Below are 13684 nucleotides of genomic sequence, written 5' to 3' on the forward strand. Positions count from 1 at the left end.
CTTGCCTGGGGGTTCGGAGGCTTGTGTTCCTCAATGACCCGGACAGCTATGTTGGCTCGAGTCGGGGCTTTATGCTTTGGTTCTTGGTAGGGTCACCTTGCATAAATAGAGGCCAGACTAAGAGTGGTCCACCACTTCGAGGTTCAGGGCTAACAATCTTGACTGGCAAAAACAAAATTGTTACTGAAACAACAATGCAGAATCCTCCTACATCTGTAACCCTGAACACTGCCAGAGATGAAGGACCTTCATTGTTGCCCTTAAACAGTAGTGGTGTAATGGGAAGTAAGTACGTAATATAATAGAAATACCTTTTTAAAAGTTCCAAACTGCAAATCAAAACAATTTGCTCAACTTTTCATCTGTTGGATCAGCTGAAAGTCACCCACTCACGAGCCACTGACAAACAGAAGCGGTTAAAAGAATGTGTACTAGACCGTAACATTGCAGAAGTGTTGAAAAATAACCTACTGTGAGTAATGTTTAACATTCCATATCCAGAGCAACACATTCAAAAATACTGCAGGGACTCAGCAAGTTAGGCAACATCCATGGAAATACATAAACAGTCGACGTTTTGGCCCGAGACCCTTCTTCAGGTCTGGAAAGGAAGAGGGGAAGTCAGAGCAAGGAAGTGGAAGAAGTACAAGGTGATAGGTGAAACTGGGAGAGGAGGAGGGGGTCAAGGAAAGGACTGGGAGGTTGATTGGTGAAAGAGATAAGGAGCTGGAGATAAGAGAGGACAGAAGACCATGGAGGGGGGGGGGGAGCACCAGGGGGAGGTGATGGGCAGGTAAGGAGATAAGGTGAGAGTGGGAAAACAGGAATGGGAAATGAAGGGGGAGGGGCATTTACCAGAAGTTCGAGAAATCAATGCTCATGCCATCAGGTTCTGCAGGGGCCCACTGGTAATAGCTGTGTCGGGTGCCCTCACTGAACGGCTCACTGAACATAGGTACCTATGGCACATCTTTTCCTCGCCAGCACCAAGCATTTGATAGATAGATGTACCTTATTGATCCCAAGGGAAATTGGGTTTCGTTACAGCCACACTAACCAAGAATAGAGCATAAATATAGCAATACAAAAACCACAAACAATCAAACAACAAAATGCAAACTATGCCAGATGAAAATAAGTCCAGGACCAGTCTATTGGCTCAGGGTGTCTGACCCTCCACAGGAGGAGCTGCAAATTCGATAGCCACTGGCAGGAACAACCTCCCATGACGCCCAGTGTTGTATGTTGGTGGAATATGGCCGGGATCCAACAGCAAAAAGTTCAATATCCGGTCTACAAACACGTTCCTCGATCGTAATATGACCCAGATTGCACCATCTGTTGTTAGCTGGGTGGCAGTGTTAGCTGTGAGGAGGATGCAGAGTGACTTGGATAGGTTGGGTGAGTGGGCAAATTCATGGCAGATGCAATTTAATGTGGATAAATGTGAAGTTATCCACTTTGGTGGCAAAAATAGGAAAACAGATTATTATCTGAATGGTGGCCGATTAGGAAAAGGGGAGGTGCAACGAGACCTGGGTGTCATTATACACCAGTCATTGAAAGTGGGCATGCAGGTACAGCAGGCGGTGAAAAAGGCGAATGGTATGTTGGCATTTATAGCGAGAGGATTCGAGTACAGGAGCAGGGAGGTACTACTGCAGTTGTACAAGGCCTTGGTGAGACCACACCTGGAGTATTGTGTGCAGTTTTGGTCCCCTAATCTGAGGAAAGACATCCTTGCCATAGAGGGAGTACAAAGAAGGTTCACCAGATTGATTCCTGGGATGGCAGGACTTTCATATGAAGAAAGATTGGATGAACTGGGCTTGTACTCGTTGGAATTTAGAAGACTGAGGGGGGATCTGATTGAAACGTATAAAATCCTAAAGGGATTGGACAGGCTAGATGCAGGAAGATTGTTCCCGATGTTGGGGAAGTCCAGAACAAGGGGCCACAGTTTGAGGATAAAGGGGAAGCCTTTTAGGACCGAGATTAGGAAAAACTTCTTCACACAGAGAGTGGTGAATCTGTGGAATTCTCTGCCACAGGAAACAGTTGAGGCCAGTTCATTGGCTATATTTAAGAGGGAGTTAGATATGGCCCTTGTGGCTACGGGGATCAGGGGGTATGGAGGGAAGGCTGGGGCGGGGTTCTGAGTTGGATGATCAGCCATGATCATAATAAATGGCGGTGCAGGCTCGAAGGGCCGAATGGCCTACTCCTGAACCTATTTTCTATGTTTCTATGTTAACCAGAACAGTAGGCACCCAACTCCTTTACACTTACCACTCTCAGTGCACTTCCGGTCAGCCCGAACGATCTGGAAGCCGTCTGAATTGATGAGCACAAAAATCCATCAAGGTGACAGATAAACCCACTGCCAGCTTTTTTTAAAAAAATCGAAATTCAGCTTGGGCTGATAGGTACGAGGCTCATCTGAGCTATCAAATGTTCATTTTGTCTTTGAAGAATACTTGATATTATACCCATTTTCCTATCACTTTTCTGAAACAGGAAACAGTGTGTCATCTTTGGAATCATCCCTCCCACACCTTTAACCTCCATTCACTTACTCCACCTCCTTCACAGCACATACATCTCCCGAATCACCTGCCCCAGGAAATGTGTATTCCGACACACATTCATCCCTCTCTGCTGTGCCAAGGACAGGATGCTATTTCATCTCCACAGTGGTAGCTCACCACTGAAGAACTTTTGCTGTCTTAGTCTGCGTGCCAAAGACTGAAACCTCCTGTCACCGAGTCACTCCTTTATACTTTTCGTTTTATACAACTCACATTCTCGGTATTTTTAGGAAGAGGTGCAGTCGACATTTCAGGCCGAGACCCTTCGTCAGGACTAACCGAAGGAAGAGTGAGTAAGAGATTTGAAAGTTGGAGAGGGAGGGGGAGATCCAAAATGATAGGAGAAGACAGGAGGGGGAGAGATGGAGCCAAGAGCTGGACAGGTGATAGGCAAAAGGGATACGAGAGGATCATGGGACAGGAGGTCCAGGAAGAAAGACAAGGGGGGGGGGGGCGGGGGAACCCAGAGGATGCGCAAGGGGTATATTCAGAAGGACAGAGGGAGAAAAAGGAGAGTGAGAGAAAGAATGTGTGTATAAAAGTAAGTAACAGATGGGGTACGAGGGGGAGGTGGGGCATTAGCGGAAGTTAGAGAAGTCCATGTTCATGCCATCAGGTTGGAGGCTACCCAGACGGAATATAAGGTGTTGTTCCTCCAACCTGAGTGTGGCTTCATCTTTACAGTAGAGGAGGCCGTGGATAGACATGGCAGAATGGGAATGGGATGTGGAATTAAAATGTGTGACCACTGGGAGATCCTGCTTTCTCTGGCGGACAGAGCATAGGTATTCAGCAAAGCGGTCTCCCAGTCTGCGTCGGGTCTCGCCAATATATAAAAGGCCACATCGGGAGCACCGGATGCAGTATATCACCCCAGCCGACTCACAGGTGAAGTGTCGCCTCACCTGGAAGGACTGTTTGGGGCCCTGAATGGTGGTAAGGGAGGAAGTGTAAGGGCATGTGTAGAACTTGTTCCGCTTACACGGATAAGTGCCAGGAGGGAGATCAGTGGGGAGGGATGGGGGGGGACGAATGGACAAGGGAGTCGCGTAGGGAGTGATCCCTGCGGAAAGCAGAGAGAGGTGGGGAGGGTAAGATGTGCTTAGTGGTGGGATCCCGTTGCAGGTGGCGGAAGTTACGGAGAATAATATGTTGGACCCGGAGGCTGGTGGGGTGGTAGGTGAGGACCAGGGGAACACTATTCCTAGTGGGGTGGCGGGAGGATGGAGTGAGAGCAGATGTACATGAAATGGGGGAGATGCGTTTAAGAGCAGAGTTGATAGCGGAGGAAGGGAAGCCCCTTTCTTTAAAAAAGAAGGACATCTCCCTGTCCCATGATCCTCTCGTATCCCTTTTGCCAATCACCTGTCCAGCTCTTGGCTCCATCCCTCCCCCTCCTGTCTTCTCCTATCATTTTCGATCTCCTCCTCCCCCTCCAACTTTCAAATCTCTTACTCAGTCTTCCTTCAGTTAGTCCTGACAAAGGGTCTCGGCCTGAAACATCGACTGTACCTCTTCCTGGAGAGCTGCCTGGCCTGCTGCGTTCACCAGCAACTTTGATGTGTGTCACTTGAATTTCCAGCATCTGCAGAATTCCTGTTGTTGTTGTTCTCCTCGGTATTTTTGTTCTATTTGCACAATTTGTCTTCTTTCACACATTGGATAAGGCCACAGAAAAGTACAGCATAGAAACAGGTCTCTTGGCCCATCTGAACCATGCTGAAAACATTTAAACTGCCTACTCCTATTGACATGCACCGGGATCACATCCCTCCGTACCCCTACCATCCACATACCTACCCAAACTTCTCTCAAACGTTGAAATTGAGCTCGCACACACTTGTTCCACATTTGCACCACCCTGTGAGTAGAGAAGTGCTCTTCATATTCCCCTTCACCTTCCACCCTTAACCCGTGACCTCTATTCATAGTTCCACCCAAATTCAGTGGAAAAAGCCTGCTTGCACTGACCCTATCTATACCCCTCATAATTTTATATACCTCTGTCAAACCTCCCCTCAAACTTCTACACTCTGAAGAATAAAATCCTAATCTACTAAATCTTTCCTTTGCACTCAGTTCCTTCAGTCCTGGCAACATCCTTGTAAATTTTCTCTGTACTATTTCAACTTTATTTACATCTTTCCTGTAGGTAGGTGACCAAAACTGCACCCAATACTCCAAGCAACACACATCAAAGTTGCTGGTGAATGCAGCAGGCCAGGCAGCATCTCTAGGAAGAGGTACAGTCGACGTTTCGGGCCGAGACCCTTCGTCAGGACTAACTGAAAGAAGAGCTAGTAAGAGATCTGAAAGTGGGAGGGGGAGGGGGAGATCCAAAATGATAGGAGAAGACAGGAGGGGGAGGGATGGAGCCAAGAGCTGGACAGTTGATTGGCAAAAGGGATATGAGAGGATCATGGGACAGGAGGCCCAGGGAGAAAGAAAGGGGGGGGGACCCAGAGGATGGGCAAGGGGTATTAGGCCTCAGTAACGTCTTGTATAACTTCAACATAACATCCCATCTGCTGTACTCAATACATTGATTTATGAAAGGCATTGTGTATGCTTGTCTGTTTTTAAATATACATGTCCCCCCCATAAATTAGAACAGAACAGTACAATACAGTACAAACTTTTTGGCCCACGTTATGCCAATCTTTTAACCTACTCTAAAATCAGTCAACTCTTCCCTCCATTTTTACATAGTCTTCCATTTTTCTATCATCCATGTGCCTATCAGATAAATCTGCTTCTAACCACCCCTGGCAGGGCATTCCATGCACCCACCACTCAGTTTAAAAAAAAACAACATCATCTCTGACATTCCCCCTATACAATCACATTAAAATTTTAATTCCAATACCCATTACCATTCCGACATGTTACTCCGTGGCCTCCTCATGCCAACAGGAGGCCACCTTCAGGGTGGAGGAGCAACACCTTATATTCCACCTGGGTAGCCTCCAAACTGATGGCACAAATATCGATTTCTCCTTCTTGTACACAATATTTTTCCCTTCCCCTCCCCTCTTCCTCCATTCTCCAACTCTGGTCTTTTACCTTTTCACACCTGCCTATCACCTCCCCCGGGTCACCTCCTCCTTCCCTTTCTCCTATGGTCCACTCTCCCCTCCTACCCGTCTCCTTCCTCTCCAGCCCTTGACCTTTCCCACCAACCTGGCTTCATCTATCCCCTTCCAGCTAGCCTCCCTCCCCTCCCCCAACCTTTTCATTCTGGTGTCTTTCTCCCTTCCTTTCCAGTCTTGAAGAAGGGTCTCCACCCAAAATGTCAACTATTTATTCATTTCCATCGCAGCTGCCTGGCCTGCATTGCTTTGGATTTCCAACATCTGCAGAATTTTGTGTTTACATTAAAATTATGACCATTAGCCGTTTCCACTCAAGGTACACGTCTCTGGCTATCCACGCGATCTATGCCTCTTATAATCTTGTACACTTCCATCTTTCCCTCTCATCCTCATTCTCTCCAAAGGAAAAAGCCCTAGCTCGCTCAACCCATCTTCATAAGTCATGTTCTCTAATCCAAGCAGCATCTTCATAAATCTGCTTTGCACCCTCTATAAAGTTTCCTCATTCTTCCTATAATGAGGCGACCACAAATGAAGACAATATTTCAGGTGTGGTCTAACCAGGGTTTTATACAGCTGTACAATGACCTTGCAGCTCTTGAACTCAATTATCTATAGTATTTCTTTATTTTCCTCTAGATGACTGAAAGGAAACGAATCGAATCACAAACTGGTATTTAGTAGCATATGTAATTTAATATTATTTTCCCTTTGCCTTTTTCTTGTTCTTTTTAAACTTCGGTGTGTTGCATTGCAACCGTTGGCGTTATAGTTTAATAAAAATCAATTTCCAGCTGACAACTCCAGAGAGGAGGACAAATCAAAAGCTCAAAATAATATTTCGGCATTCTTACCTGGAAAAAAACACTGAATGGTCAGACAGCATCGATGGAAAGGAATAAACAGTTGAAGTTTCAGGACATGATGAAGAGTCTCAGCCTGAAACGTCGACTGCTTATTGCTTTTCATTGATGTGTTGTGCACCATTCAGCTAGGTCTTCTAACATACAGTAATAATCTACATCAAATTCTGAGTGGATCAAATTATAGTGTGTTTATTATTTACCTGCAAAGGAAGCTATCTCTACATGCTATGATGGTGAATAACTTCAGTCTTATAGTTCAAATAAACCATATGTAAAAACCATTTCTACATACATGTTTTAGCCGGCTGGTGGCGTAGTGGCATCAGCGCCGGACTTCGGAGCGAAGGCTCCTGAGTTCGAATCCAGCCGGCTCCCTTGTACGCTTTCCATCTGTGCTGGGTTGAGCGCCGAGCTAGCAACTCGGCCTCGTAAAAATAAGAAAGCCTGCTAAAAAAACGCCGTCATGACAGCGTCCCGATGACTCCACTCAGAGTCAAGGGCTTTCTTCTTCACGTATATGTTTTACAGAGAACAGTAATTAGGTCAATCTATTACATAACGTTCCTCCATTACTTGCATCTGTGTCTAGTTCCTATCATTTGTTCTTCGATTTGGCTTTAAAAGCTGTGTCCTGTTTTTCACTATTGTCAAAACATCCCCCCGCCATAAAACACACACATACCCTGTCATACAACACAAAATTCTTCCTATCAGCCTCCAGCAAACCAGCACTCTGGGAACTCATAGGTTCCATTCTGTCATATTACATTTTACAAAAGTTACAAATTCATGAAGGCTTCAGAGTTACAGATATATTTCCACAGATGCTTCCTGACCTGCTGAATTCCTCCAGCATTTTGTCTGTGTTGTTCTGCAGTTCCAGCATCTGCAGAATCTCGTGTTTTTAAAAAAAAGCCACTTGTACCACACTATTTCATTACTGCTGGCAAGCAAGTCGATACACACAAAAAAAAGGGCTTGGTCAGTCTGAAAGTTCTGGGTAACAGTCCAAATTGGTGGTCTAACTCAGCTACCACAACTGGCTGAGAAAATGCACATCTGTACAGAGCAGATGCTCTGACTGGGTTAACTGCACTGCATGCCAGCATGGAAGGAAGATGCCCACTTGCACGCTGCTATGCAAGCTCGATGCAGAAAGAGAGAAATCTGCTTTCTCCACTCAGAAGTGATTTACAATGAGTGTTGAAGAGCAAGGCCAAGAAATTCGGCTAATAATTTCAGTGAAGTGAAGCGAAGCAAGACTGAATATAAATTTTGCTTGAAACATTTGCACTGACAACATAGAACTAAACACAAAAAATCTTTATGCTGTAACTATTCTTTGAAAAATACCCTGCTATACAAATTCTACACTATCTCACACCAGCAACACCTGGAGAAAGCATCAAGTTACCTAACACAGGCTAAAGTGATAATGAAGCTATGTTTGGTAATGGTGATGGGAATAATGAAAGTTCATTATTATATTCATTCTAAAGAAAATTTCTTGCATCTGATATACAGTGCAAACCACTAACAAGAATGATAAAGACACCTTTATGAAGATTTTATTGATCAGAATCAGATATAATACTGGAAATAATTTGGAAGTCGTGTACCTCAGGTGGTTGATGGTTGTGTTGAGTGGTTCTCTGATCTTGGCAATCCATTTGCAAAAGTTTTGTCACCATACAAGGAAACATCATCAGTGAGCTGATCACTTGTAGTGTGCTCTCTGAATGCTGGACCTGTATATACTTATCAATCAGCTGATTGGTTGTCATTACGGAACTCAATTACCCATGAAGATTGAGAGGGGCACAAATTCAACTGGGCATCAGTGAAAGTCATGGCACAAGCAAACACACAGTATGCAAGAGAATTCCTAGAAGCACAGTTTTCCACGAACAATTCTGTAAACAGACATGTAGACCTCAATCCCATTTATAAGCCAATGCAGGCAAAATTTCAGACGGTGTACAGAGTTCACCACGCAACTAATCAGCACCGAAACCCCCTCCCTACGTCACAACTGAGTTTCTGTAATGATGACCAACCAACTGACTGATAAGTATATAAAGGCCAAGCATTCAGAGGACACACCACAAGTGAACAATGCACAGATGATGTCTCCTCATATGGTGACGAAACTTTTGCAATTGGATTGCCAAGATTGGAGAACTACTCAACCCAACCAGGTTTACTATCACTGGCATATGTCGTGAAGTTTGTTAACTTTGCTTTTTGCCTTTATTTGTCAAAGCATTGATCCTCAAAGTCAGGAAGTTATGTTGCAGCTTTATAAAACTCTAATTAGGCCGTATCTGTAGTATTGAATATAGTTCTCTTTGCCCCATTAGAGGAAGGCTGCCGAGGCTTTGGAGAGGGTACAGAAGAGATGTACCAGGATGCTGCCTGAATTAGAAGACGTGCTACAACGAGAGGTTGGACAAACTTGGGTTGTTTTCTCTGGAGTGTCGGAGGCTGAGGGGAGATCTGATAGAGGCTCATAAGATTATGTGAGACATAGAAAGAGATGATAGACCATATCTTCTTCCAAGGGTTGAAATGTGTAATACCCTCAGGCATGCATTTAAGGTGGGAGGTAATTTCCAAAGGAGATGTGAGGGGCAAGTTGTTTTTTTTTACATAAAGTTGTGGATGCCTGGCATGGTGGTGGAGGCAGAAACATTAGAATTTTAAGAGAAAGGAATATGAGGAAAATGGAAAGATATGGACGGGTACTGTGCATGTAGAAAAGATCAGTTTAGTTTCCATTTGATTGCTAATTTAATTGGTTTGGCACAACACTGTGGGCTGAAGGACCTGTTCCTGTGGGATTTGTATAAATGGGATGGGCTGTGATGGTTGCCATGACACAGTAGGCCAAAGTGCCCATGCCTGTGCTTACTCTCTTTAACTTTGAAGTCAGAACACAAGTATACATTCAAAAATTATTCTTAACTTCATTTTCACCTGGCCCCACCCAAAGTGCTTTAATTAAAGTTTGTAAAAACATTAAAAAGACACTTTGGGGGAAGCACAGCCAAAAAATTAGAACAAGACCGAGAAGGAAAAGAGCTGGGAAATATTTCCACACAAGTACCGTCGGTTTATAATATACTTCAGTAAACATAAAATGATCCAGAGGTAATGTCACATCTACATGAAACGCTGTTGTAGGAAAGCAGCATCCACCAACAGAGATCTCCACCACCCAGGCCGTGCTCTTTTTTCACTGCTGCCATCAGGTAGAAGGTACAAGAGCCTCAGGACTCGCACCACCAGGTTCAAGAACAGTTCGTACCCCACAACCATCAGGCTCTTGAACGAAAGGGGGATAACTACATTCACTTCTCCCATCATTGAGAGTACACCCGCACAAAAATGAATCCCAGGGTTGTATGTGCTGACATACATGTACTTTGATAACAAAATTTACTTTGAACTTTGACAGTTCAAACCAAGAGTATCAAAGGACAGGGGACAAAGCAAGCAAGGACAGAGACCTCGGTGAACAGGTTTTCAGGTGCTGAATTACCCATTCTAGCCTATTCTTTTGCATCAGTTTTTAAGTTGGGGAGAGAAGGGGGGCAGGATAAAGGGAGAAGATTAAAACATAGTAGGATGGCAAAATGCAAAGGGAGAATCGTTTTCCATGACAGGCCTTCACTATTTTGATTTTACAATGTCACAAAGCTTACAATGTTCACATTGGAAGCACAGGCAGCATTGGGTGAGATCCTTTTTTTATATATAACTGGTTTTTCTCACCCATCCCAACATGCAGATGCAGAGCAAAAGAGAAGGGAAAATACGGCAGCTCAGCCAATTCATGACAACACAGGCAAAATCATAACACATTTAGGCAAAAAAGTTAAAGAACAAGAGTTTAAAGTGGGACCTTCAGGGTATTTCAAGATTCTGTGGCATGTATTTTTAAATTGAAAGAGTCTTGCTGCTGGCTTGGGTGTCTGATCAGCCTTCCAGGGGTAAATTAAAGGGGGTTGGTCCATAGGAAAGAATGTGTAGCCACAAGTATGCCAACACCCGCCATCCAGAATGACCTCAGAATTCTACAAAGACTGCACAAGACACCCTAGAGCTTAAGTGTCTAACGGCAAAGAGACAGGCCAATCTGATTGGAGGAAAGAAGACGAAGCAGTATGCTCCACTTACTGACCATGGCACTGTCATGGAGTGATACAGAGTATGGACAGACCCTTGTGTCCAACTTGCCCAATGCCCTTTAAACCCTCCTATATACTTTTAAATACTGCTAACGTGCTTGCTCGAACACCATCTCTGGCAGCTCTTTCCAAACATGCGTGAAGAATTTTCCCCCAATGATCCTTCTAAATCTCTCATCTCTGACTTAACCTACACTCTCAGTTTTAGTACACCCTCCACGCCTGAATGTGGAGGGGATTCTCACTAAAGCTGATCATTCATCCTAAGTGTCCCAGGACTGAAGAGTTAAGCAAGAGTCAATCATGATGTCAGTGAAACCAAAGAAGTGACTGTGGATTCCAGAGGGAACACACACCAGTCCTCATAGAGGGATCAGAAATGGGAAGAGTGAGCAATTTCAAGTTCCTGGATGTCAGGATCTCTGAGGATCTAACCTGGGTCTTGCATATCGACCCAGCTACAAAGGAGGCATGACAGCAGCTATATTTCATTAGGAGTTTGAGGAGAATCGGTATGTCACCAAAGGCACTCGCAAATTTCTACAGATGTACCGTGGACAGCATTCTGACAGGCTGCATCATTGTCAGGTATTGGGGGTCTGGGGGTGGCACTGCATGGGATCAAAGTAAGTTGCAACAAGTTGTAAACTTAGTCAACTCCATCGTGTGCCCTAGTCTCGATAGTATCCAGGACATCTTCAAGGAGTGATGCCTCAAAAAGGCAGCATCCATCATTAAGGACTCCCAGCACCTAGGACATACCCCTTTCTCATTGTTACCACCAGGAAGGAGATACAGAAGCCTGACGAGACACACTCAACAAATCAGGAACAGTTCCTTCCCCTCTGCCATCTATTTATGAATGGGGACATTGAACCCACGAATACCAACTTACTACTTTTATCTGCACTACTTAGTTAACTATTTTATATATATTTATTGCAATTCAGTTTTCCTCTATGATCCTGTATTGGATTGTACTGCTGCCACAAAAACAAATGTCACGACACATGCTGGTGATATTAAACCCGATTCCGATTCTGACAATATATGATTGTAGACAGCCAAACTATCCTTCTCTAAAGGGCATCAGCAAACCTGGCTCAGTTTCAAATAACCTAATAGGTACATAATCTTTACCACCAAAAATTCAAAGTACACTTTTTATCATTATCCAACCCTGCGATTCTTCTTCCTATAGAGAGCCATGAAACAAAAACACCACGGAACCCAAAGAGGTTCAAACACCCAACATGCAAAAATACAAAGAATAAATCATGCAAACTGCAGAAACGAGTGAAAAGCACAAAACATCAAACCACAGAGGCATTGAAATAGTCTGGGAATGTTCAGTTCAATTTACCGCTGCATTGCTCATTGACTGCAGGCTGCAGCTTTTTATTCTAATCTTCAAATCAACATTCTCTGGGTACTTCTTCTAATATCTCCATATGGCCCAGCATCAAAATGTCTCTAATACCTGGTCCATAAAACACCTTATGACTACTTGTTTTCAGAAATGCAAAGTAAAAGCAGATGTTGGAATTTCTCTGGAAGGCAAGGAGTTAGTTCCAGGTCATAAACCTTGCATCAGAACTGGGAAAAGTGAGACTAAGTATTGAGCAACTCACAGAAGGATGGAGGAACTCAGCTGGTCAGGCAGCATCTATGGAGGGGATTGAAGAGTCGATATTTCAGGTCAAGCCCCTTCACCAGATTCGCACGAGTCTTAAAGGGTCTTGACCTTTTTATTCCTTTCCATAGAGGCTGCCTGAGCTGTTGAGTTCCTCCAGCATTTTGTTTGTGCTGCTCAAGATTTCCAGCATCTGCAGAATCGCTTGCGAAGCAAAGGATTGTTTTTTAAATGACATACGGAAAGAAGAAAGCCTTCCCTTTATTTTAAAAGGCTTACCCTCCTTTGTCTCATTCAAACTTTGCAGCTAAAAAAAAATTCCAACTCCTTCCAGCTCAGACAAAAAAGCCATTTGACATCCTTACACGGACTAGATAGGAAGTACAAACCTTAAGACTGCATCACCACAATGCAACTGAAAGCTTGTTGCTGTGATTTTGTAAAAATAAAATCTCATTACTCTTTCCACCCCTTTGTGACAATGATAAATCCTCCTGGTTTACATAAAGCTGATAATTTATCACCATTGACATTACTGCCGAAATTTTGGCTCCTGTCTCCTCTGGATACCGACACTCCAGCTAAAAGTTGCTCAAAAGTTTTAAGTACTGCAATTTAAATAACAAGGATTAACCTCTCAGCCGCCTCATTTCACGATACCACAAACTGATGCAAAACAAGCCTGCGGACTAAATTAAAGCACAGCTGTATAATAAGACCTTCAGTCTTGTTAGTGACTTGAATGTTTACACACAAACACATACCAGGGCTCGACAGGACTGTCAATCAAACAATGTGCCTACTCAGCCGCTCGCCGATTGGTCACCCAATAATCAGGTTGCCCTCTGATTGGCAAACACGCCCGTCATTCAGTCACAACACAGCCACTTCCGGTCCGGTGTGGCTCCCACTCCAATTGCGCTCCTGATTCACAACTTTCCACCGGCAAACCTAAATTTATATATAAATTCGTAAAATAAGACACCCTACATGTCTAGGCACACAGAAAGAAAGAGCGTTGATTACCTGCTTAGACAAAGGTGAAAGTCGCGCCTGCTGCGGGGATTTTAAAAAAACAAATTAATTTCTCCACATCCATTATTAGGCCTCACTGTTTTACCTGAAGTGTTTATCTCCGTGCTGAATTTCCACCAACAATCAACCGACTCGGTGACCGCCGCAGACTAACTCCACATGAGGAAAAAGAAAAAAACCGATGGCTTTTCCTTTTAAATCTTTTTTTTCTTCTTTTAGTCGCCCTCAGCCGCTCGCTCTCGCGCGCGCGCGCTCGCTCTCGCTCTGTACACGGCGACGC

The 13684-nt window shown here is 44.2% G+C and overlaps 1 protein-coding gene across 3 annotated transcripts in view; it reads right to left on the reverse strand.

Annotated features, from left to right (window-relative positions):
* The window catches only part of LOC140206209 (BTB/POZ domain-containing protein 7-like), a 172867-nt gene extending 159188 nt beyond the window's left edge, over positions 1 to 13679 (reverse strand). For 2 of the 3 annotated variants that reach the window (XM_072274518.1, XM_072274521.1), the window contains exon 1: positions 13490 to 13679. The gene's annotated coding sequence lies outside the window, so the exon portion shown is untranslated. Of the gene's footprint in view, positions 1 to 13133; positions 13321 to 13489 lie in introns of all 3 variants that reach the window. The other variant, XM_072274519.1, reaches the window with a different exon arrangement.
* Positions 13680 to 13684: the final 5 nt, after the last annotated feature.

Source organism: Mobula birostris, chromosome 12 (genome assembly GCF_030028105.1).
Source record: "Mobula birostris isolate sMobBir1 chromosome 12, sMobBir1.hap1, whole genome shotgun sequence".
Taxonomy (NCBI): Eukaryota; Metazoa; Chordata; class Chondrichthyes; order Myliobatiformes; family Myliobatidae; genus Mobula; species Mobula birostris.